This window comes from Capra hircus, chromosome 4 (genome assembly GCF_001704415.2).
Source record: "Capra hircus breed San Clemente chromosome 4, ASM170441v1, whole genome shotgun sequence".
In the NCBI taxonomy this organism is placed as follows: domain Eukaryota; kingdom Metazoa; phylum Chordata; class Mammalia; order Artiodactyla; family Bovidae; genus Capra; species Capra hircus.
The window spans coordinates 9309019-9334189 of NC_030811.1; the positions used below are offsets into that span (position 1 = coordinate 9309019).

General features: G+C 43.6%; 1 protein-coding gene across 1 annotated transcript in view; it reads right to left on the reverse strand.

The window, feature by feature from the left end:
* CNTNAP2 (contactin associated protein-like 2) overlaps nt 1-25171 on the reverse strand; it is a 2354843-nt gene that overhangs the window by 366105 nt on the left and 1963567 nt on the right. The window lies entirely within an intron of this gene.

A 25171-nucleotide genomic window follows, 5' to 3' on the forward strand; every position in this document is an offset into this window, starting at 1 on the left:
TTGCTAGAAAAGATTGAGGGCAGGAAGAGAAGGGGATGACAGAGGATGAGATGGTTGGATGGCATCACCGACTCGATGGACACGAGTTAGAGCAAACTCCACGTGATAGTGAAGGACAGGGAAGCCTGGCATTCTGTAGTCCATGGGGTCACAGAGTCAGACACAACGGAGTGACTGAACAACAACAATTCTAAACTTGATTCTGCAGCTATTAAATTAGATGATTATGGCGAAGCACATAACACCAACTGAGGACATTAGACTGGGTGATTTGAAATTTAAATTTTAACCTTTTGTAACCTCTATGGATGCTGCATATAGGAGGTGCTACCACTTGAGACTCATTCCTTTATTCCTCATTTATATTAAATTGTCTTGTTCTGACTCCTTCACTGATGATGATATTAGGGGCAAGCATGTCAGCTTGGCTCACTTGAGAGAAGTTTTCTTCTAGTTCCTGCTTTATCTTTGTTTATTTCAATTAAAAAAAAAAGTCTTCTTTTTTCTTCCCCAATCACAGCGGACATTTTTTCTCTAATGCTTGGTAATTCTTGCCTATGTGTTTCGCCATGAGACTTCTCTAATTTCCTCTTTGGCAGAAGCATAGAGGGAGGGTTGAGGTGAGAACTAACTTGTTTTTTGTTTTTCTGGAAGCGAAAGAGACTTAAGTAGACATTCATTAATGCCCCTCATTTTCAGCTGGCTCTAGTATCCCTAAGATCTGGGTCTCCTTATTCACATTCTTCAAGTTTTCACAGTCCCATCTTCTGGGGGGAAGCCCAGTTATCTGGTTGGGTGAGAATGGCAAGGTTCTGAGCATCGGACAGTTCTCTACACTGACCTTCAGCTAGTACCTTGTTCAGCTTCGGTCTAGGCTCTGCCTCCAAACTACCTGGACTCCTTTTCTGTAACCCTTTCTGTCAACTCTTCCTGCTGCGGTTTTTCTCCATCCTGCTATTGATAAATCAACTGCCTTTCCTACATTAGCTTTCCATCTTCCTAAAACGAACTGAGATTCCCTCATTTACTTTGGTTTGTCCTTGCGGGTTTATAGTTGTTTTTTTTTTTTTAACATTCTTTTATTATCATTTTAATGGAGGCTGCTGAGGGAGAGCTTAAACAGATGTGGGTGATCCACTGTCTTTAACTCAAAGTCTGTCTCTGTGTATGTGTATAAATATATATATATACACACACGCACACACATAAACACTCTATGAAAATCTGATCTTATGAAATCTGATATAATTAGTGGAGAAACTAATGTCTCAAACATACTAACCATGTCAAGATTTCATTCTAATTTTTAAAACCAACATGCATACTTTAAAAGTCTAACAGCAAAACATTCTGAGAGATAGACATGCCAGAATGATGCTGTCTTGCTCTGAACCTTAATGATTGGTATAGATGTCTTTCAGGAGGTGAGGGGTGAAGTAGCAAGAAAAGCTGAGGGAAATATCTTCCTTCTCAAACATGAATATCTTCCTTCTCCACCATGCAGAATTCCCCATTTCATGTTATTATAATGCATGCAGATTTAGATATATCTTCAAATTCTTTCAGGAATGAGACAGAAGTGGAAGGAAGGCTGGCAAACTAGCAGCATGGACATGAAGATCACCCAACTTGCAGAAGTTCTGGATGATATAATTGTTTCATGTGTGAGCCACCATGAGTCTGTGACTGGACTGCATTCTAGACTAGTGGGGAGCTTAGTCAAGGGGAGGGTCGCTAACAGATTGGGATTCAGTAGTCCCAGTCACTCCTGTAGCAAGGAGCTTGACCGACATCCTTTGCTGGGCCACCATGTGCCTGCCATGAGCTCATGAACTAAACCAAAGGAAACGATGGGAAGGAACCAAGAGTCAAACTTTGGGGCCAGTAAAATGGGAGCTCATTAAAGATTGTTAGAGAGGCATTTGCCAGAACAAGGCAAAGTGGTCACCAACATGGGAACTCCCTAAAGCCCATAGCAGCCCCCATAATTGGTAGTAGAAGGGATGGTTCCTCAGTGGTTCTCTCCCCACTCAGGGTCCAATGCTGCTGCTTCTGTGGGTTGACTGCTATAGGTCTCTAAGACGAGAAGGAAAGAGAGGGTGCAGAGAATTCTTTGTTTTTGGAGATGTTCTGCCAGTAAGATGCCATGCAGGGACTGCGAAATGAAATTCATATTTTGTGGTGAGACAACAAACATTTAAATGTTAACACACTTCTCCATTTTTTGGCCTCCTCTCTCCCCACACTGCACACTGTGTATCTGCGTTATGCATGGACCATACCTTCCCCCTCCTGGATCAGCAGAAATACCTGCTCAACCGTAAATGGCAACAGTCTCCCAGCATCAACAAGACAGCTGCTTAAAAGATGACATTCCTTCTTGATCTTGTAAGGGGCCATGATGATGCTTAGATCTGGATTGTGTAAGCTGTCAATAATACATCATTTAATATAGAGCCCTCTGTCTCAAAAAAAACCAAAAAACAAAAAAACCCCCAACAACTTATATAACTGTGCCTTGACTTGAAACGGGCAGAATGGTTCTCCGAGCTTTCTGAGATGCTCTTTCTGGGTTAGAATCCGCAACTTTGGCTTGAATAAAATGTTCCATTTCTTTTTTAGATCAACCAATTAATTTTTGTCTCCTCCTAGATGTCATTTCCTCTCTAACCCCTATTCAGCTGGCTCTTCTGCACTTCCTCTGATTTTGAGAGATCTGAGCAGAGGACCTGTGAATTCTCCAGGCATCTCACGTGGTCTCTAGCACAGGGGCTGCCTCTGGTTGGCTTCTGCCCTCGGTCCTGTGCTGACCACATACATAATATGGTAACGTCAAGCTTTGAATAGCACCCGGAGGGTCTGTCTGGGGCACCACCTGTGCCTGCTGGCTCATCATTTTCTCTAAACTGTGGCTTCCCAGTAGCCCCCGTGGGTATCACTCAGGTCTTTCAGTGAGATATAGATGGCTGTCAGTGTCCTCTGGATAGAGCCATGGCCAGGGCAGAGTGTCTTCTACCTTGGAATACGTCCTTGCCAGGCAGGTTTTTCCTGATGCCTAAGTCCCTCCTTAGCATTAAGTGAGATGCTTAGGGAGGCACATTAGCTCTTTCAGCCCACCAGGGAATCATCTAGGGCACTGCCGCTGCAGAAACACAGTCCGTGCAGACAGATGGGAGGTGATTCGTCAACTTGCAACAATAAAACCAGTTATGTTACCCTGGAGACCTGCATGTGGTGAACGATCTTCCCTAAGCAGCTGAAGAAGTTCTAGGGAGGGACGAAGCCCCTAGGGAATGTGGGTTTATTGTGATGTTTGAAAGAAACATTGACTGTCCCCTCTGCCTGAGTCTCCTCATCAGTAAATCAAGGGGGAAAAGGCTGCCCTTTCCTTCAGAGAGATGGCGTACAGCCAGGCCAGTGAGGATGGGGAGGAAAGTCGGGTGGCTCAGTGCCAGGCTAGCACACCCATCCTCTTGCGAGCTCTGGCCCCGTGCGCCTGTGCTGCTGACTGGGACAGAGCACCGTGCTGGTTCTGCTTCTACTGATATGTGAGCCATACTCCTACAATGGAGCATTCAATTCCATTTCTGCTTTTGCTAAAGAAAGAAGAAAACTTATAAAGTATATGAGAAAGTACAGAGACTCATGAATGCAAGGTGAGTGTGGAGAAAAACAGAACGAGCCGGGCAGTCAGGCAAGAAGAGGAGATTTATTAAAGGGAAATAGAGAGGGTGACTGGCCCTTGAGAAGAACCAGTGTCCTTTCTTTCTGATGGGGTCCTTCTTATACTCCACCAATGGAAAATCTCTGAGGGGGTGGTTAATTTTTAGCCTGCAGCTAGGGTCTTGTGGTCACGTAGCCTGAGGTCTGGAATCCGGTGTCCTGTAGCCTCGAGAAGGTAGGTGCCAGTGGGACAACAGAATGTGGCTTGGGCAATATCTCCAGGGTCTCAAGGGTCACTGTGACTTCATTCTTTGTTTGCGAGGTCAACATAATGAGCCATTTCAACCATGAGCCCCCATGGAGGCCCCCGTCATTGATGACCAGCTTCGCATCTACCAAATTTTAGGAAAAAGAAGCTCAGTGCTACCTCAGTTCCTTTAGCTTGACTAAACTCTAGCAGACAGGTCTCTTCACCTGCCTTTCCTAAGAGAATTTAAGTCTTCTCCCTCAAATTCAGCCTCTGCTAAAATGACAGCAAACTCACAAGGACAAAATATACACTGGAGAAGACAAAGGCAGGAAACTTGTAATTGTACATTTTCTGCCTCTTTGAGACATGAATCTTCAATGCTGAAGGTCTTTCTCAAGGACCTGAGAACCATTCATTTGAAATGTAACCTTCCAGAGAGAAGATTGGGGTCGCTATCTCACAGTTTCAGGGAGAGAGTAGGAGGCTGACGTCCATCAGAGCAGTGGGCAAACCCAAGAGCCTCCAGAACTTTTCCACTAGCTTGTCCAGCCTTTGGGTCAATGCAGTTGAGTTTCTCGCTCAATCTCTTCTCCCTCTCAGTGGTCTTCACTGAAGTCTTCCTTGTTACTTTCACCAAGCATCTGGTGTAATCTCTCTTTTATGCTCTGTGCCCTGACCTGACCCCACCTGTTTTCTCCCAACTCACAGGAAACTGGGTTCCCACATACGGGCTTAATCAGCCCTTTGATCTTCTTTATAGATGATTCCATGTTGTAGCCCTGCTGCTGCTGCTGCTGCTAAGTCACTTCAGTCTGTCCAACTCTGTGTGACCCCATAGACGGCAGCCCACCAGGCTCCCCGATCCCTGGGATTCTCCAGGCAAGAACACTGGAGTGGATTGCCATTTCCTTCTCCAATGCATGAAAGTGAAAAGTGAAAGTGAAGTCGTTGTAGTCCTAAACCATCTAATTGTTAAGTTTTTTTGTTGTTGTTTTTGAACTTCATATAAATGAAATTATACTGCACATTTCACATTAAATTACAAGAATAAGCTTTACCACTTGCTGGAAAAGAGCTGGCTTAAAAAAAAAAGGTCACCAAAGTGATCATGTTTTTCATAACTCCACAAACAAAGGAATGGGCCAAGAGCCAGAAAAACTAAAACTAAAAAAAAAAAAAAAACTTAGAGAATTCCTTGCCTTCTAAATCTCACTGTAATTATGTTTTCTTCAAGCATGTATCATTCCTTGACATTGAATTTCTGTATCTTGTATATTCAGTCGTCCCCACTGGTAGATAACTACAACTCTCCAAGACAATCAAGCTTTACTTTATATTTTAAGAGAAAAAAAGTGACATATTAAGCAAATGAACAATTTCCCTTTCTTTTAATTAGATTGCAATATTTTCCCAACGTAGCAATACAAAATGCAACATGATTAAGAAACTCTAATTGCAATTCTAGTTTCTGACTTCACGGAGGCCCAACTGTCAAATCTTTGTTGATGACACAGAATAATTCAAATTAGAGAGGTCTAGAGAGAATTAAGAAAAAACTCCAGAAGGACCAGCAGGGCTTGTTAATTGGACTGAGGCACAGTGGCTGGAAGGCAACACAGACAAGTACAAAGCCCTAGACTACATCCTGGAAGGTGTATTTACATGCACACCCAGGGTCAGAAGTGAGTTTAAAGGCCATTTACCAGGTGTCTGTCCTAGGAGAATTTCTAGTCAACAGGTATCAAGAGTACATCCTAGAATGGATGCAAAATAATTCCAAACACCTTGAACTTCCCCCTCTTTGTTCCTACCACCATTCAGCCAAACAAAAGAGCATGGCAAATATTCCTTGGGGATTATGTGCAGATAACTGCTCTTATTTTCATAGTTTGGTGACTAGAACAACATCTCAACTTTTATCATCAAGTAGTTGGGTAGTTTTGGTAGCACTACTCAAAATTTATTCTACAAATGTATAGTTGGAATAAAATATGACCATGTTGCCTTGAGATTACAGTCAGCTTAGGTATTACCTTTGCATATTTAAAAATATAATTAAAGTATAGATGCTGGACTGATATTTATGGAAGCCATCAACTATAGAGTGAGAAGAGTACTTCCATTGACTCTGAAAGTGTTTTAGACTGTGAAGAGAGAAAAATACTGTTATGTATTTTTATTTCAACAGTCATGTAACCATTCTGTCTCGCTGTTCAAAATACTATTTTTATTTTTATTTTTTTGCAACTTCCTTCATATCTCTAGAGTGTCCCAGTTGGAAGCCAAAGCCATATATTTTCTGCAAGCATAACTAGAGAGATTCATGCCTATTGTTGGGAGCAATTAGCAAACTCTGCAAAAGAAAATGATGCCAATATTTCCCGCAGCATAATGCCTCTAAGACTAATTAGAATACTCCTTATTATAGTGCTTTTCTAGCTACTTGGTGAAATTTATAACTGGCATTAAGTGTAGAACTTTGGAGCTGCACATGCGCCTACTCTGCTGAGCTCACCATTACCTGACTAGAATGATCGAGAGAGAAAATGGACAAACACAATAGGTAGAATGACAAAAGCAGGCTCAGATTAACATCTCCTGAAAGAGTAAGTGTGTGGCCCCAGTGGAGATCCAAATCTTCTTGGCAGAGCACAGCCTTTCTAAGAGACTGCCTGTCCAAAGGGTGTTACTGAGATCTGGCAAGGATGGAAGGTGACTCCTATGATTAATGTAACGGAGCTCAGCTTTTATGGGCTCAACTAAGTCAAAAGTTCTGGAAGCTGAAAGGAACCAAAGTCAGAGTTTCAGCCACCTTAGAAGCGATCTTTAATTCTGGTTAATTCTTTAAGGCCTGTAATCCTATCAAGGCTATGGGATCCTTTCTTCTTTTTTCATATGGTGTACGGCCTTCCAGGAGGCACTAGTGGTAAAGCACCCGCCCACCATGCAGGAGACAGAAGGGACAGAATTTTGATCCCTGGGTCGGGAAGATCCCCTGGAGGAGGGCACAACAACCCACTCAAGTATTCTTGCCTGGAGGATCCCATGGGCAGAGGAGCCTGGCAGACTCCATGGGGTTGCAAAGAGTTGGACACAACTGAAGCAACCTAAAATGCATGCCTGCTGCTGCTGCTGCTGCTAAATCGCTTCAGTTGTGTCTGACTCTGTGCAAACCCATAGACGGAAGCCCACCAGATTCCCCCATCCCTGGGATTCTCCAGGCAAGAACACTGGAGTGGGTTGCCATTTCCTTCTCCAACGCATGAAAATGAAGAGTGAAAGTGAAGTCGCTCAGTCGTGTCCGACTCTTCGCGACCCCATGGACTGCAGCCTACCAGGCTCCTCCATCCATGGGATTTTCCAGGCAAGAGTACTGGAGTGGGGTGCCATTGCCTTCTCCGACATGCATGCATTGTAACAAAATGAATATCCTCTTCTACAGAAGGAAATCATGAAATGAGATCAGTGTTTCCCAAACTTGCTTGACGAAATGATGAGCTAGGATGTTTGCTTAAAATACAGACTTCCTTGCCTGATGAAATTTTGAATCAGTACTTTGGAGTGGAAATTAATGATCTGTATTTGAATAATTTCCCTGGCAACTGTTTTTATTTGACAAATAGGAAAAGAAGGGACTGAATGACCTTTATAATATCTTCCAGTTGTAACACCCCATGAACCCATAATCATTGTCCACACCAAATGCTTCCTTAAAAAGATAAATTAAGAAAAAATATTTTCTTGATTGGTAAATAGATTGTCAAAAAAACAAAAACAAAAACAAAAAACCCAATGTGGTAGATTGGATTTGAGAGAAAAGACGATTAAGGAAAAACTCTAGCTATCTGGAGAAACCCCAAAGCCTAAAAAGCTACATAGACTCTATTGGCTAAACCTTTCACCCAGTTACCATGACAACCTTCATATATACTGTGATGTAGAGAAAATTAGATATTAACCGAGATAGGCCTTTGAAAAGAAGAGTGACTTTTCAGACAGTGCTGATTTAGGCTCTTCTGTGGACCACATGCCTAATGTTCTTGTTGGTTCTAGTGGGCTTTGCTAAGATCTGGAATCTCTTGCTTGTCACACAGAGTTGTGAAAACCCAAACAAAAAAAATTAGGGTTAGAGTTAAATTAGTTAGCCCCTTGGGTTAGTAACTGCTTTGTGTTTTGCATCAAAGCCTCTATTACTATGGGAGAAAGCTCTAGGAACAATGGCTGCTCCTCTGCTCCGAGGATGGGTTTTGACATGAATGATGGGAGAGGGCCATGGAAGGCTTCGGGTGGTTCCACGATGATTTAGTTTTGAGGACGTGTGCAGCGTGCACAGACCTCAGGTTCTCATCTGTTTGGTCACTATCTTCACACGTGGAATCTTGCTAGCCCGTAGCAAGACGATCAGGGGTCTACATTTCATCAGAATGGAACAGGTTTGAACAGCAGTCTTGCAGAGTTTTCGAGCTGCGTGAGAGGTGGGAGGGCGTCTGGTTCCAAACTCAGTATTCTAAAAACGAGGAATCTAAATGCAGGGACCGGCAGAGACAGGACGAAACCGTACGTGCTCTCTGTGCTCCAAACTCAGTGCTCATTACTCTCCTCAGGCTTCCTCCCACTTTATTCTTCCAGACGGAATACCGAGCATGGTGTTTCTAGAGTGAGAGCATTTTCTCCATTTTGTGGGATAAGCTGCCGCTGCCTGGAAGGCAGTGGGAGGATCTTGCCTGCTTGTGACAAGGGACAAGCACGTAGACTTCTGCTGCTGCCTCACATCCTCCTCCTAGCTCAGAAGGTCCTACACATTCGATGGTGAAGCAAACAATAGTGTGGCAACTCTGAGAAGGAGGATGTTGCATAGCGAAGCTCCAGTACTTTGGCTGCTTGATGTGAGGAGCCAACTCTTTGAAAAAGACCCTGACACTGGGCAAGACTGAAGGCAGGAGGAGAAGGGGACGACAGAGGATAAGACGGTTCGATGGCATCACTGACTCAATGAAAGTGAGTTTGAGCAAGCTCTAGGAGCTAGTGAAGGACAGGGAAGCCTGGAATGCTGCAGTCCATGGGGTTGCAAAGAGTCAGTCACGACTTAGTGACCGAACGACAACAATACAATAAAATCTGTCATACAGCCACATATACATCTAGCATCATTTCCAAATATATTTGCTTTCAAACATCCCTTTATGAAAAGCATCCTGCTGTTTTCTCTCATTATTGATAATTATAAACCCTCATGCACTAGAATTAAGATAATATAAAATTGACTTTTTGAAGAGGGTTCAATCACAACTTAATTACAAGGATAAGACAACCAAACAGGTTACTGAACAGAATGACAAGCAAGTATATAAAAGGCGACCGATTACAAAGAGTCTAGAAAGAGTGACTTTAGATTGTTTTGAGTAATAAGGTAAGAGGGAGTACTTGCTTCTCCCTTTGACTAACAAAATGATACAACGTTGACCTCCTGGAACTTAGGGAAAGGGTCGGGGCAAGACATGAGTTTAAGAGCATGGTTTGACACAGGACTCAAGGGGAAAGATGCTTGCCTGGAAGGGTTTCTTGTATCTTGATGGATGAAAAACTCCAATAATAATATCTCATGTGCAATTTCATGATTATCAACTTAGTGATAACCTGTGAAAGTGAGAGTCGCTCTGTCGTGTCTGACTCTTTGCAACCCCATGGACGACAGGCGATGGAATTCTCCAGACCATAATACTGGAGTGGGTAGCCTTTCTCTTCTCCAGGAGATCTTCCCAACCCAGGGATTGAACCCAGGTCTCCTGCATTGCAGGTAGATTCTTTACTGGCTGAGCCACAAGGGAAGCCCAATGATAACCTGTAACAATTTATAATAGAATTACACTTGTTGGATTAATAGTGTCTACATTTGTGGCCCAATAATGTAGAAGAAAGCCAACTATTGGAGTCATGATCACATACTCAATGGTGAGAGTTAGGAAGTTGGGAATAGAAAGGAGAGTTGGCATCTAGGAGGCTATGTCCTCTCTGTACACTCCCAGGAATCATCACTAATACTGGGAACAAAGCTGGAGTTCCTACAGGAATGTGTCACGGAGGAGGAGTACTTTATTCAGATATTAGTAGAAATGGTGCCCCTCATGGCTGGAAACTTTGGACACTTTGGTTCCAGGATCAGGTACAGATTCTTTTGTAACCAGTGGTGTGTATACCACACACTTTGTCTTCATGCCCAGCTAATATGGAGGCCGTAAACTGATTTATCTGTGTAGCTGAGCTCTAACTATTCTTTAGTTCAGTCACTCAGTCATGTCCAACTCTTTGCAACCCCATGAACCGCAGCATGCCAGGCCTCCCTGTCCATCACCAATTCCTGGAGTTCACCCAAACTCATGTCCATTGAGTCGGTGATGCCATCCAACCATCTCATCCTCTGTCGTCCCCTTTTCCTCCTGTCCTCAATCTTTCCCAGCATTAGGGTCTTTTCCAATGAGTCAGCTCTTTGCATCAGGTGGCTATTCTTGGTATCTGGAATTTTCCATTGTTCATCTAGCTAGCTCTCCAAGGATCAAGTCTCAGACTGTAATGAAATAATTTCTTACATTTTAAAGGTTTATATATAGGTTGCTCTAAATAGGATGCTTTGCAAGTGGACGAAGTTGGGAGTAGACTATTCAGTTAACTGTACTCTCAAGGCTACTGCTTCAAAAGGCAATGCTGGATGCATTTGGGTTTTGTTATATTCAGGACACCGTTCAGGGTGACTGGTCCTTTATTTTAAAAAGACCTGAGAGTTCTGTTACAAAAGGATCTCAGTAATGGTGCCCCTTGGCCTTTCCTTTCTTCACCACAAATGTGACCACAGTGTGCAGAGAGTTTCCTATTTGGGAGGAAGATTCACACAATTCTAGGAGGATTCAGGGTTCCTGGAATCTCCAACTGAAAATTTAAATTACAAATAAACATGAAAGCGGGTGTTAGAAGATTGATGTGCAGATTAAGGAAGTCTCCGGGACAGCAAACCACATCTGACTTTCTCCAAAGATTTAATTGCCCACAAACTGGAAAACTGAACCTCTATGCTGGCCACTGCTGAATTCACCACAATGCCTCACCCACAAAAAGTGGGTGGGCACATTTCACAGTGTGAAGTATTGTTTGTGCCTCATTCATGCCTTATCTCTCCTAACCTTGGGCAGCCTTGGAGCACTGCTGCATAGAGGGTCATTTTGCATTTCTTCCCCAGTTCAGGCAAATAGCTCCCAGTGAGAGAAAACAGGAAGCCCTCAAGGGAAAACAGAAATAAAAAGAAACACAGAGATTCAGCCTGATGAAACAACAGATGAATATTTAAGTTAATTTAAGTATGATCAATGAACTGCATAAACTCTATCATTAATCACCAGCACACATGAGCATGCTTTCTGGGCTAAAATTTATGCCATTAAAATTCAGTAATACTCAGTCCCAGTGTATCTGTCTCTAGTAATCATGGTTGATGTTGATGATTCTCAAATTTATGATGGATTCTGTGCATGAGTCAAGAGACTTCTGTCTTCTCTCTTCCCCTTTGCAATACTGGGGACTGGTAATTTCAGAGGAATCGTGGAGCTGAAGTTTGATGGGGAACCACTGTCTCAGATTTCTCACATCCTTACAAGAGTCATTAGGGCAGTGCTGAGTAGTGCCGCTGTGAGCAGGGGTGGAGCTGCTACAAGTGAAACCCAAAGAAATGACTGGGCACAACAGGTTTGGTTTGTGACTGCCAATGAGACATGTAACAGTGTTGCAGAAGCAGGGCCATGGTGCTCCACTTCAGAGAGTCTGTTCAAAGTTCATGTTTCAAGCATGAAGCTCTTTCTGACAACAGGGCTATTCCTATCACTGTTTCCAGAACACTGATGATCTGGCAGAGGCTGTGGCTGCAAGAGACCACAGACCCACACAGGTCAGGTTAGGAAGATGAGAGCATTAGGCAGCCACTCACAGCAGAGCTCATGGAGAAAGACAAAAGAGAAGCAATAAGGGTGCAAAGGAAAATAATGAATGGGCATGCCTCCCCTGGTGGCTCAGACAGTAAAGCGTCTGTCTACAATGCGGGAAACCTGGGTTCGATCCCTGGGTGGGGAAGATCTCCTGGAGAAGGAAATGGCAACCCACTCCAGTATTCTTGCCTGGAAAATCCCATGGACGGAGGAGTCCGGTAGGCTACAGTCCATGGTGTCGCAAAGAGTCGGACATGACTGAGTGACTTCACTTTCATGCCAATATAACCCGGAGAGAAGTAACATGGGCCCACATGCTCCCAGAGCCATGGTCGTGGAGGTGATCACTCATTCCACAGGGAGAAGCAACACTGACCACCATCACAGAGTCTTCCTTTTCTTAAACCGTCAGCAGTTATATGTAGTTCCTACTTAGAGTATTTGGCCCATCAGTTCAAAAACTCTGTCGTCATCATGAAGCCCTGATTTAAAGAATCCTTGTGACAAGTTCATGGGAAATAGATGGGGAAACAGCGGAAACAGTGTCAGACTTTATTTTTTGGGCTCCAAAATCACCGCAGATGGTGATTGCAGCCATGAAATTAAAAGACGCTTGTTCCTTGGAAGAAAAGTTATGACCAACCTAGACAGCATATTAAAAAGCAGTGACATTACTTTGCCAACCAAGGTTTGTCTAGTCAAGGCTATGGTTTTTCCACTGGTCATGTATGGATGTGAGAGTTGGACTGTGAAGAAAGCTGAGCGTCGGACAATTGATGCTTTGGAACTGTGGTGTTGGAGAAGACTCTTGAAAATCCCATGGACTGTAAGGAGATCCAACCAGTCCATCCTAAAGGAGATCAGTCCTGGGTGTTCATTGGAAGGGCTGATGCTGAGGCTGAAACTCCAATACTTTGGCCACCTGATGCGAAGAGCTGACTGATTGGAAAAGACCCTGATGCTGGGAGGGATTGAGGGCAGGAGGAGAAGGGGAAGACAGAGGATGAGATGGCTGGATGGCATCACTGACTCGATGGACATGGGTTTGGGTGAATTCCGGGAGTTGGTGACGGACAGGGAGGCCTGGCGTGCTGCGCTTCATGGGGTCGCAAAGAGTCGGACACGACTCAGTGACTGAACTGAACTGAACTGTGACAAGTTTATGTGCAATTTATAGATCAGCTTGGGGCAGAAAAGTAGGAGGGGAAGGGAGCAGCATGGGAGATGCTGCAGGAATAGAAAAGGAGGGGGAGGGCTGGAGCGAGGGAGGCGGCAACAAAGCCGGTGGGGCAGCCACAGCGTTCTCTTCTTCCCTGCCCACAGTTCACACCCACAGAGGAGAGGGAGACTGTGAAGTATTGCCTTCTGTGACGACAGCAGAGGGAAGAGGCCAGAGCAGGTGTCCACTCTGTGGTTCCTTTCCCCCTTTCCCTCTCATCCCCCAGCCCTGACTGTATAGCTTTGGGACGCTCACTGGGTCTTTGTGGAAGATGGTCCTGACATCCCAGGCATGAGTGAGGTGCCTTCTCTGCGCATCTCCGAGTTCCTGCACTGTGAGTACTCTCCTGTGCCCCTGTCTGCCTTCCCTCCTCTGAGCCCGAGAGCATGCAATCCTGTCTAGCCACCACAGCGTCCCCAGGGGCCCCCTCACTCCCTCCCCATCGTGTAGGGCTGTTCAACAGTTTTTGTCCAACTAAATGAAATTGAGGCTGCCAGTTCTTCACAAGTCAGGTGTTTCCATGGCCACTGGCCCCCTGGAAGTCCCTCTGACCCTTCAGGACTTGGAACTGGGGGGTACCACTTCTGGAAGGCCATGCCCACTTAGAGAGATTGCCCACCATCTCCTCAGGGGCCCTGTCCTGACTTCCAGCTGAGCACTGGCTCACAATTTAGTCTGCTTTCTTATTTACAAGGCTGTCTTCCTTCTAAGCAATAAGCCCCTTTAAGGTAGAGAGTGTGTCTTATGGTTCTTTTGTGTCCCTAACACCGAGCTGAGTCACTGGTGCATAACAGGTGTTTCTTATGTATTTGATAAATATCACTGAGCGCACATATGAGGGACTAAGAACCCCAAACCACCACCTGCTTTTACTCTGCAACTGCCCGTCCAACCATCTTGGCATTATTCTCTTTCTGGCTTTATTATGAGAAAACCAGGCAATGATCTACAGAAGGCAGAGAGGCAGGAACAGGTACTGACTGAAGAAGTGCTGCCTTCCCCGTTCCACACGGCACAAGGTGGAGAAGAAGAGTGAGCAATGATTCAGTAACCAAGTCAGGGGCTGCCTGTCTCATTGCAGAGCAGCGCCCCTTCCCAGGAGTTGCCTGAGGTTTACCCCATCCCGGGATTTGACCTTTTTGGTTTTCCTTTAATTACGGCAGAATTCAGTCCTGCTGGGTTTCTTTTTCACGCTCACCTCAGGAGACAATACACATTGTGTGTTTCAACAAAGTGGTCTGAAGAAAAGTAATTAAAGTTGTTTACTGTAGAAAAGGAAAATATACTTTGCTTTAGCTTAAGCCAGATTCCATGATTTTAAGGCAGATAATAAATATATAGAAGGAAAAATATTATTTTACTGAAACTGTGGGATTCACTATCGTAAAATTATCTCCTTGAATCAGTTAGTCTCTCCGATGTAACAAACACTAAACGGATAAAATTAACTAAATGCCTTTAAGTTGTAGATTTGGGGGCCAGAAATAATATGAATTCTCAGGTGAAGACGATTTATCAGTAGACTGAGAATATGATAGTATAGGTTCAGCCATTTATCATTGCAAATCATAACTTCATTCATCCCATCACCACCTGTTTTATATCTTTTGGGAAAAATGTGCCTTCTTAGATTGTGTGGTTATTTAGTAAACTTGAAAATGTAGTTCATTCGAGACTAGTGATAAAAATTGTTCTTACTTTGCTTTGGTGAAAAAAAAAAAATTGAAAAGTAGGTCGTACTCGTGAGTGTGTAGGTGTATAGCCAGGACAGATAATAGAAAAACTCTCTCTCTCTTCTTTTTTTCTTTTTGGTTTAGCATCCTAGACTTTATTTTTTGGGCTTCAAAATCACTGCAGATGGTTACTGCAGCCATGAAATTAAAAGACACTCACTCCTTGGAAGAAAAGTTATGACCAACCTAGATAGCATATTCAAAAGCAAAGACATTACTTTGCCGACTAAGGTCCGTCTAGTCAAGGCTATGGTTTTTCCTGTGGTCATGTATGGATGTGAGAGTTGGACTGTGAAGAAAGCTGAGTACCGAAGAATTGATACTTTTGAACTGTGGTGTTGAAGAAGACTCTTGAGAGTCCCTTGGACTGCAAGGAGATCCAACCAGTCCATCCTGAAGGAGATCAGCCCTGGGATTTCTTTGGAAGGAATGATGCTAAAGCTGAAGCTCCAGTACTTTGGCCACCTCATGCAAAGAGTTGACTAATTGGAAAACACTTTGATGCTGGGAGGGATTGGGGGCAGGAGGAGAAGGGGACAACAGAGGATGAAATGGCTGGATGGCATCACTGACTCGATGGATGCGAGTCTGAGTGAACTCTGGGAGATGGTGATAGACAGGGAGGCCTGGCGTGCTGCGATTCATGGGGTCGCGGAGAGTCAGACACGACTGAGCGACTGAACTGAACTGAACTGAACTGAAAGGTTGACCACACCCTTTGGCAGAAAGTGAAGAGGAACTAAAAAGCCTCTTGATGAAAGTGAAAGAGGAGAGTGAAAAAGTTGGCTTAAAGCTCAACATTCAGAAAACGAAGATCATGGCATCTGGTCCCATCACTTCATGGAAAATAGATGGGGAAACAGTGGAAACAGTGTTAGACTTTATTTTTTTGGGCTCCAGAATCACTGCAGATGGTGACTGCAGCCATGAAATTGAAAGACGCTTACTCCTTGGAAGGAAAGTTATGACCAACCTAGATAGTATATTCAAAAGCAGAGACATTACTTTGCCAACAAAGGTCCGTCTAGCCAAGGCTATGGTTTTTCCAGTGGTCATGTATGGATGTGAGAGTTGGACTGTGAAGAAAACCGAGTGCCGAAAAACTGATGCTTTTGAGCTGTGGTGTTGAGAAGACTCTTGAGAGTCCCTTGGACTGCAAGGAGATCCAACCAGTCCATCCTAAAGGGGACCAGTCCTGGGTGTTCATTGGAAGGACTGATGCTGAGGCTAAAACTCCAATACTTTGGCCACCTGATGCGAAGAACTGACTGATTGGAAAAGACCCTGATGCTGGAAGGGATTGGGGGAGGGAGGAGAAGGGGACAGAGGATGAAATGGCTGTATGGCATCACTGACTCAATGGACATAGGTTTGTGTGAACTCCAGGAGTTGGTGATGGACAGGGAGGCCTGGCATGCTGTGATTTATGGGGTCGCAAAGAGTCGGACATGACTGAGTGACTGAATTGAACTGAAAGGTTAAAGAAGAATAAGTAACTCTAGCCTTCAAGTATAATCCAAAGTGGGGAACTGACAGATAGACTACTAGCTATAATTAATAATCATACCTATTATATAACAGAAGCCTCAATTACTTGACAGCTAAAGATGCAGTAATATCCTTTGGTTTTTGGTTGCTCAGAGAAGTAAGGAAAGACTGTTCTGAATGAGGGTGACCAAAATTAGGGGTTGAAGAACCTGTAGGATTTCAGTTGGAAAGTAGAGGAAGCAACATCCCACATGTATAAGCAGGAAAGCCACAGGCCTGTTCAAAGGACGCTAGGGGATCCAGGTCCTAGAAAAGTGAGAATTCCCATCGTGATGCTGGGAGATGCCGTCTGAGGAAACCAGAAGGTGAAGCCTGGGGGAGACGTGGGACCATGTCAAGGAGGACTGTGAAAGTCATGCTAAAGAAAAGGACTTGTGAAGTCTTTGGGAAATTATTTGCACACCAATAAAAATAGTTTCATGATTCCATCCAGTAATATTCACAGTTCACCCCTGCTTCGGCCTGGGCTAGCCTGGGGGATGGCAGAGAGAGAGGGTCAGGGGAAGAACAGACACTTGCCAGCAAAACGATGCAAAGGATTTCAAACAGTGATTTCCTAAAACCCCATGGTTGAAAGAGACCTTGAGTTCACTGGTGTTCACATTTCTGAGTGCTCTGGACCAGTTTAGAGGGAAAAGGACACGGTGACCCATTTTCCCCAACAAACTTTTCAGTTCATGAAAATGAGCTAAGCAAATAAACAAGCAAACAAGCCCTTGTTAGATGCAAGCCCAGCCTCTAACAGAGTTTGACGTGATTTTGTAGTGAAAGTCATACTGTCTCCATGTCACAAGTGAAAGTATATTATGCCTGCTTATGTGACTCAGGTCTGGGTTGGGGACCAGGTGGAGGATGCTCTGGATCCTGCTGGCTACTGATCTTGGTCACAGTCTCTGCTGAGTAAAGAGATGCCACAGCTTCCGTCTCCCATCATACCCACGTGCTCAACACAGTCTCAAATGTATCTTCAGTTCCTCAAACCCTCATGTCATCTCATTTTCCATCTGTTCCTTATTGTGTATGATTCTAGTTCATTGTGTGACTTTCCTCCTTAGCTACTAAGGAATGTTGTTTCTGAAAATTCAACCAAGAACATGCTTCTATTTACTGTCATCCTTCACAAATGAATTTTCAGCCCCCTAGCACAGATAATCGCTCAACTCTATCTTATAGCCATACATATTATAAATAAATAAACTGACATTAATGAATTATGGGAACTTGACCACTACTATCATCAGTCCATATATACGGTGTTCTCATAAAGTACCCAGCACTCAGTTCATTTCAGTTGCTCAGTGTTGACTGTGCAACCCCATGAATCACAGCATGCCAGGCCTCCCTGTCCATCACCAAATCCCGGACTTCACTCAGACTCACGTCCATCAAGTCAGTGATGCCATCCGGCCATCTCATCCTCTGTCGTCCTCTTCTCCTCCTTCTCCCAATCCCTCCCAGCATCAGGATCTTTTCCAATGAGTCAACTCTTCGCATGAGGTGGCCAAAGTACTGGAGCTTCAGCTTTAGCATCATTCCTTCCAAAGAAATCCCAGGGTTGATCTCCTTCAGAATGGACTGGTTGGATCTCCTTGCAGTCCAAGGGACTCACAAGAGTCTTCTCTAACACCACAGTTCAAAAGCATCAATTCTTCGGTACTCAGCTTTCTTCACAGTCCAACTCTCACATCCATACATGACCACAGGAAAAACCATAGCCTTGACTAGACGGACCTTTGTTTGCAAAGTAATGTCTCTGCTTGTTAACATGCTATCTAGGTTGGTCATAACTTTCCTTTCAAGGAGTAAGCATCGTTTAATTTCATGGCTGCAGTCACCATCTGCAGTGATTTTAGAGCCCCGAAAAATAAAGTCTGTCACTGTTTCCTCTGTTTCCCCATCTATTTTCCATGAAGTGATGGGACCAGATGCCATGATCTGAGTTTTCTGAATGTTGAGCTTTAGCCAACTTTTTCAGTCTCCTCTTTCGCTTTCATCACTAACAGCTCATTAAATCAATAGTTAGCCACAGCTGCAATTAGGCTTTGGTCTCTTGTAGATATTCATAAAGTCAGTGAGATTAGATGCGAGATCGGTGTCAGAAACTGCAGGTACCAATCATGCTATTTTCCACAATATGATGAAAAACAGTTTCTAGGGAGCAACAAGAGCTCCTGGGATGCTCCGAGCGTGTTCCTGGGGTCTCTGTGCATCTGGGAATGCTTTCCGCTTCCTGTCTCTTCAGTGAGTTTAAATAGAAAGCAAATGTGTCTTCGGAAAAGTTGCACAGGAAGATTGAAAATGTCCATCACTGCCTTTCTCACACATACAAACACGCACCCCAAAAAAGCCCTTGGGCTGTTAGAATTGTGGGTTAGCCACTCTTATTTTGATCAGGCGTTCTTTTTTCTGTTGTGAAGCAATGCTTTTCACAAATGCGATGTATATTTTGACTGGTTGGGGTTTATAAGGGCTACAATTATATCCTTTACTAAAGGACACTCCTCCATGGTCAGTTTCTGAACCATTCTAACATGATGGTGTTTCCTATTAAACCTATGGAAAACCTTGACAGTGCTTTTCTGACTGAGTAGAGTCACACGGTTTTAGAATCATTCTAGTCACATAGAAGCTAATAGTTAGATTAACTTAGATCCTGGTTCTAGTTTAGATCCTAAGACTAGAACATGTATATAGAACAGATTTAAACCAAATCTTATAGTTCATGAGACCAACTTAAGATTCCATTTTAATTCATATTATTAATTTTTAAATATTATATATTTAGTTACTATCAATTTTTAACACAGGCAGCCTTCGAATGTAACAGATATGAAAACATTCAACAACTGTGAATCCCATATACAAACACAAAGACTTTTTGCTACCTCCATTATATCTGCTTCACGTTGAAATATTTACTAAAACGTAATTTCTTTGTTTCTGATGTCTCCTGCATGGGCATTGGATTCTTTACCACTAGCGCCACCTGGGAAGCTGAGACTCGGGTTCGATCACTGGGTCGAAAGATCCCCTGGAGGAGGGCATGGCAATCCAGTCCAGTATTCTTGCCTGGAGAATCCCATGGACAGAGGAGCCTGGCAGGCTCCAGACCATGAGGTCACAAAGAGTCAGACACAGCTGAAGCGACCGAGCATGCATATCTGCAGTTTCTTTGTTCACCAAACGGACTGTGATAACAGCAGCTACTTTTAGAACATATCAATAGACTTTTGGAAGGATTTAATTACTAAGGAAAACATGTTTATCTTTCTTTTGCATATTTCTGGGACCACGTTTGGCAATTGTATGGAGATGAGGAGGCAAGACTTTGCAGAACTCAAGCCGGCAGTGTAATTTACCCTGACCTTCCATCAAGGGATCTTGTGCTTTGTGTCTAGGCATCATTACCATGCATGATAGATGAATTGAGTTTAAGGAAATATAATTTCTTGAATATTTCTCTTCCAATTAAAAAAATGAATAACACCTTGCTTTTTTTTTTTTTTTTGAGAGTTTTGGGAAAGGCTTTTTAAGACTTGGGCTGTATTAGTCAAGAAACCTGAGCAAGTGGACAGATCTGTTGAAGAAAGAGAAGGATGATTTCCAGGAACAAGCTCCTTTCAGAGATCTCCCACTTAAATGCTGTCACATATGACATAAATTTAGGACGTAAGTTATTTAAAGAACCTATGTGATAGGCAAAAGATACCTTCTTACTTGACAAACAGAAACTTCCCTACTACATATACAACAAAATCTTAGCTGGGGACTATGATTATGGTAACTTTTCCTTTCTTTACTCTTGTCTGTATTTTTCCAAACTTTTTTTATAACGGGCATATATGACTTTTATGGGACTTTCCAGGTGGCTCAGATGGTAAAGAATCTGCCTGCAATGCAGAAGACCCAGGTTTGATCCCTGGGTTGGGAAGGTCCCCTGGAAAAGGGAACAGTAACCTACTCCAGTTTTCTTGCCTGGATAATTCCATGGATAAAGGAGCCTGGCCGGCTACAGTCCTTAGGGTTGCAAAGAGTCAGCCACATCTGAATGACTAACACTTTTCACTTCGTGATTTATAATCAGAAAAAAGCATTCTTTTGTGAGTCCCCTTGAATCTTCTGCTCTCTTCCATCTCTCCACCTCCATTTCCCTCCAGCTGCTTTTCCTGGACAAACTTTACACACACAGGTCCACAGCTTGGTGTGAGCATGGGGACAGAGCGATTCTGTAAGGAATCAGCTTCACTGGAGGATCTGGGTGACTCGGGAGTTGAGAGGTAGTGACAGACGGTTGCAGTGGGAAGTGGCTCACCCAGGAAGGCCACACCAGAGCCATCAGAATAGTTCTGGAACATAGACCCACTCCAGGGCTGGTGTGGGCAGACACGGGCATCAGTGTCGGTACCAACTCTGGGTGGAAGTCAGGGGTCTGAGGCGAAAACTGACTCTTCCTTGGGAGGCGATGAGTCCACTGTGTTCTTCTGCACGTGGGGACATGCAGGCAGGTGCAAGAGACTGGATCCCCCCTTGTGTGTGCTCAGTTGCGACTGACTCTGCGATCCCTTGAACTGTAGGACATCTTAATGCTTAACTGATGCCCTCATCACAGGGGCACGTGTTTTTTTGTTTTATTAACTTACTTTTTACTGAAAGACAATTGCTTTACAGAATTTTGCTGTTTTCTGCTTTTGACAGTGTTTGGAGCCAAAAGTAAATAAAAGTGAATAGTCACAAGGCTTGTCAATTCTCTTGGCTTCAAAAAGCTTTCTTGTGAACATAGTTGGCAAGGGAAGCTTGAAATCAGAATCCAACGGCCCTTTTCATTAGGTTCTGACCCCTGAAGAAGGGGAAGGCTACCCACTCCAGTATTCTGGTCTGGAGAATTCCACAGCCTGTATAGTCCATGGGGTCGCAAAGAGTCGGATGCGACTGAGTAACTTTCACTTCACTTCACTTCATCGTGTTTTTGGATAAACTGAGTTGGTGAATTGGGAAGGGTTTGGATTTCAGTTTCCTAAAGTACTGAAAGTGTGTCGTCTAATCCACCAAATTTACAAAATAGTGTTGAAGTCTCTCACCTGGAAACTTTTATTCTGAAAGCTGCTTATTAATCTCTGAGTATTCAAGAGAGAAATCCTGGTGGCGGGCGGGGAATCAGTTTTCCTACCAGCATCAAGGCAAAGTGTATGCAGAAGCATGTGCCTCTGATGTGTTACATACCCGTTTGATGATGAAACAGGTATGTGTTTGGATCTGGGGATGTTTAAGGGAAATGGGGTATGATGTTTCCAGGTCAGTTTAGCACAGCACCCTGGCTACAAATTAAGTGACGCTCAATACTGTGGAGTTTCCAAATCATGTTGGACATCCATCTATGACCACTGGCACAGAACAGCAGCTACAAAGGGCACAAGTTTTGTGACATGGGGTCTCACAAATGCCCCCCTGACCTGGGGGATCCTGACCAGGGAATGCCTCCGAACCCTGGCGTTTATGAGCAGAGCCCACTGTGCCAGGGTCTCAGTGGGGAAAGCTGTTTCTTGTTTGTAAAATTGAATGTTGAATCAACACAAAAGGAGCCTCAGGAGACCAGGGAGTCAGCTCAGCAGGGAGGATGGAGGAAACTGGTGCTTTTAGTTCAGGTCAGTCGCTCAGTCATCTCCGACTTTGCGATCCATGGACTGCAACACGCCAGGCTTCCCCGTCCATCACCAACTCCCAGAGCTCACTCATCTGAAATGCTGAAAACGCCATTAAAGCTCTTTGTCACAAAGAGCAAGGCTGATATCTGCATCTATTTAAAAACATGCTAGAATTTAAGGGGTAAGATTGTGGATTTCCTCCTTGCTAAAGTGTGGCATTTTTCATCAGACCTGTTCAAGCAACCCTGAACAATGGTGTTGCAAAGCAAGTATTTACTCTCAGGGGAGAAAAAAAGTGACCTGGGCTATAAGAATTCAAAGGCATGGCCATGGGGCTCTTCAGCGATAACTACCAGATAATGTCTTGTCCTCAATTCTGTCCCGTGAGGACCTCACCCTAAAACAAACGCTTCCCCAGGTTTCTTTCCTCAGCTCTCCTCTCTCAGTAGGGCAACCTTCATCATGATGTGGTCTGCCCTAATTCCAGCATGTCGCCACTGCCTGTAGCTGCTAGTATTTCCAGGTTGGTTCCAGGGAGTATTTGCTTTCTTTAAACCTGGAGTTTTCCTTCTTTAATTAGGGCCTCTGCTGAGATCTCCAACCTGTGCCAATGGGTCCTCAGTGTTTCACTAATAGGTTTTAAAATCTCTCCTTGATCTTTACACTTACAAGGAGGGGACAGGTGGAAAGAGGAACAGGGGGAGACGGCTGCTCTGATGTTTTGGGGACATTTGGGAAGTATCAGAACTATCCTCCTTGCTCGAGTTTTCTATTTTATCCATAGGATTTGATGCATGGTTTTAGGGAACGTGACCAAAGTTATGATGAAATGGTAGTTTGGATCTCTGCTGGATATCAAGTAAATAACATGAAGAATGATAGTATTTTGGTCAAGTGCCCTTTTGCAGGGTATCTAAGTGCAAAGTTTCGTTATTATTGCTGTGAAATGAAACTGTTCACATTTACTTGCTTTTATTTCTTTTAAAACTCATGTAAAGGATCACGGTTAAAATGTAGTAATACTGGGCGGTCCCCAGCTGGTGAATGGGCTCTGCTACAACTTTTCGTTTGTGAACTTGTTTGGAATTCTGAGCCCATTTTCTCATACATGCTATATAGTGTGTGCATGCATGCTAAGTTGCCTTAGTTGTGTCTGAGTCTTTGCTACTCCATGGATTTAGCCCTCCAGGCTCCTCCATCCATGGGATTCTCCAGCCAAGAACACTGGAGTGGGTTGCCATTTCCTCCTCCAGGGGATCTTCCTGACCCAGGGATGGAATCGTGTCTCTTATGTCTCCTTCACTGGGCGGCAGGTTCTTTACCACTAGTACTGCCTGGGAAACCTACTTAAAGTGCTATAGTGATTGAGTTACAAATGAGGACTTTAATACTTTTAATACCAACAGAGAGAAAACATAATAATTCATACAGAGGGTTCAGCGCTGGAGTCATTCAGGAGCAGTGCAATATATATACTCCTGAGTCTTGTCATATGGAAGTCCCCCAAACTAAACTGTGGTTATTTCCTGGCTCTGAGCTACATCAGCTGATGCTGTTTTGTTTTCATCATCATTGTCCTTCATTTTGCAGCTGAAAATGGACCACTTAGGTCCATTTTACTCATGATGTTACTTAGCTTTATTACAAATTACACCATCAAACATATATTCATTCTGCATCAGACACTAACTAATAGCTGTTTCCACCTTTTCTTTCACTGCAGAGCCTATAAGTCATGAACACAAAGAGATGAATCTAAGGCAATTAGGGAAATTCTGTTCCTCAGGCCGTTAACTGATTGACTTAGGGACTGGCATGCGATTCAAGGATTCACTTCTAGTCAGTGAAACACAGAGAGAGGTTCACTTAGTAATTTTTGAGAAAGCACTTTTTTCCCCCTCTTTAAACAGAGAAACAAAATCCAGTAACAATCTCTTTTCTGTTGAATGTTGAATCAGCTTCACATGATGCCTGGAACTGAGGTGACATTTAGGAAGGATGGGCATGGGGTGGGGTTGCCACCTAGCTGATGTTCAAGGAACATGCTGGAAGACCGAGATCCTCTACTTCTTTCAAGGATCATGGTAGTTAATACCTCTCTTCCTGAAGTTCTTGCATTGTGAGTATACTGGGCATTCACCACTGACAGCACATAATCTGCTTACTGAGAGCTTCACTGATATTTCAGTTCCACTATTTATTCTGCATGGAGGAAAATCCTTGAAACCAACACACTGGAACAATACCTCTTTTACTCTGAATAAGGTCGAGTCAAGAATTGAGTTTCTATTGTCAGCATGTTGGGGTGGAGGTTGGAAAAAGTGAAAGTACATTTTACAAGCTTCTCCTGAATTGAATCTATGCTTTCCTGCTTTCATCATTGTGAAAATCAGCAATTTGTACATTTTACCGGGGGGGGGGGGGTGGTGCTCCTCATCACTCGGGCCTGATATGAGAATAGCTAATTTAAACTTTGCTGCTAAGTCACTTCAGTCGTGTCCGACTCTGTGCGACCCCAGAGACAGCAGCCCACCAGGCTCCCCCGTCCCTGGGATTCTCCAGGCAAGAACACTGGAGTGGGTTGCCATTTCCTTCTCCAATGCAGGAAAGTGAAAAGTGAAAGTGAAGTTGCTCAGTCGTGTCTGACTCTTAGCAACCCCATGGACTGCAGCCTACCAGGCTCCTCCATTCATGGGATTTTCCAGGCAACAGTACTGGAGTGGCGTGCCATAGTGAGATGCAATTTCCCCCTTATCAGGTTGTCAAAGTTCATACACAGAGTTTATGCTATTTAACATATTGCATATTTCAAAAAACAAATCAAAGCCATTGATTTACATATTTTAAATAGATGAATTATATGTGATTTATATCTGAATAAAACTGTCAAAATTTGCATATCTATACACTAGCAGTAGTTAACTGGGTCGCTTTTGCTGGTGAGGGTGTGGGAATACAGGCATTGTTATATTTTACCAGTTGGAGGCTAAGTTGGTATGACTTTTGGGGAATATTTTGTAAAAGTCTTAGAAAAATAAAATATCTCTTAAACTTAACCCAGAAATTCCACTTCTAGGAATGTTTCCTACAGACAGGCTCTACATATCCACAAAATATGTACAATGATATTATTGTAGTATTATATA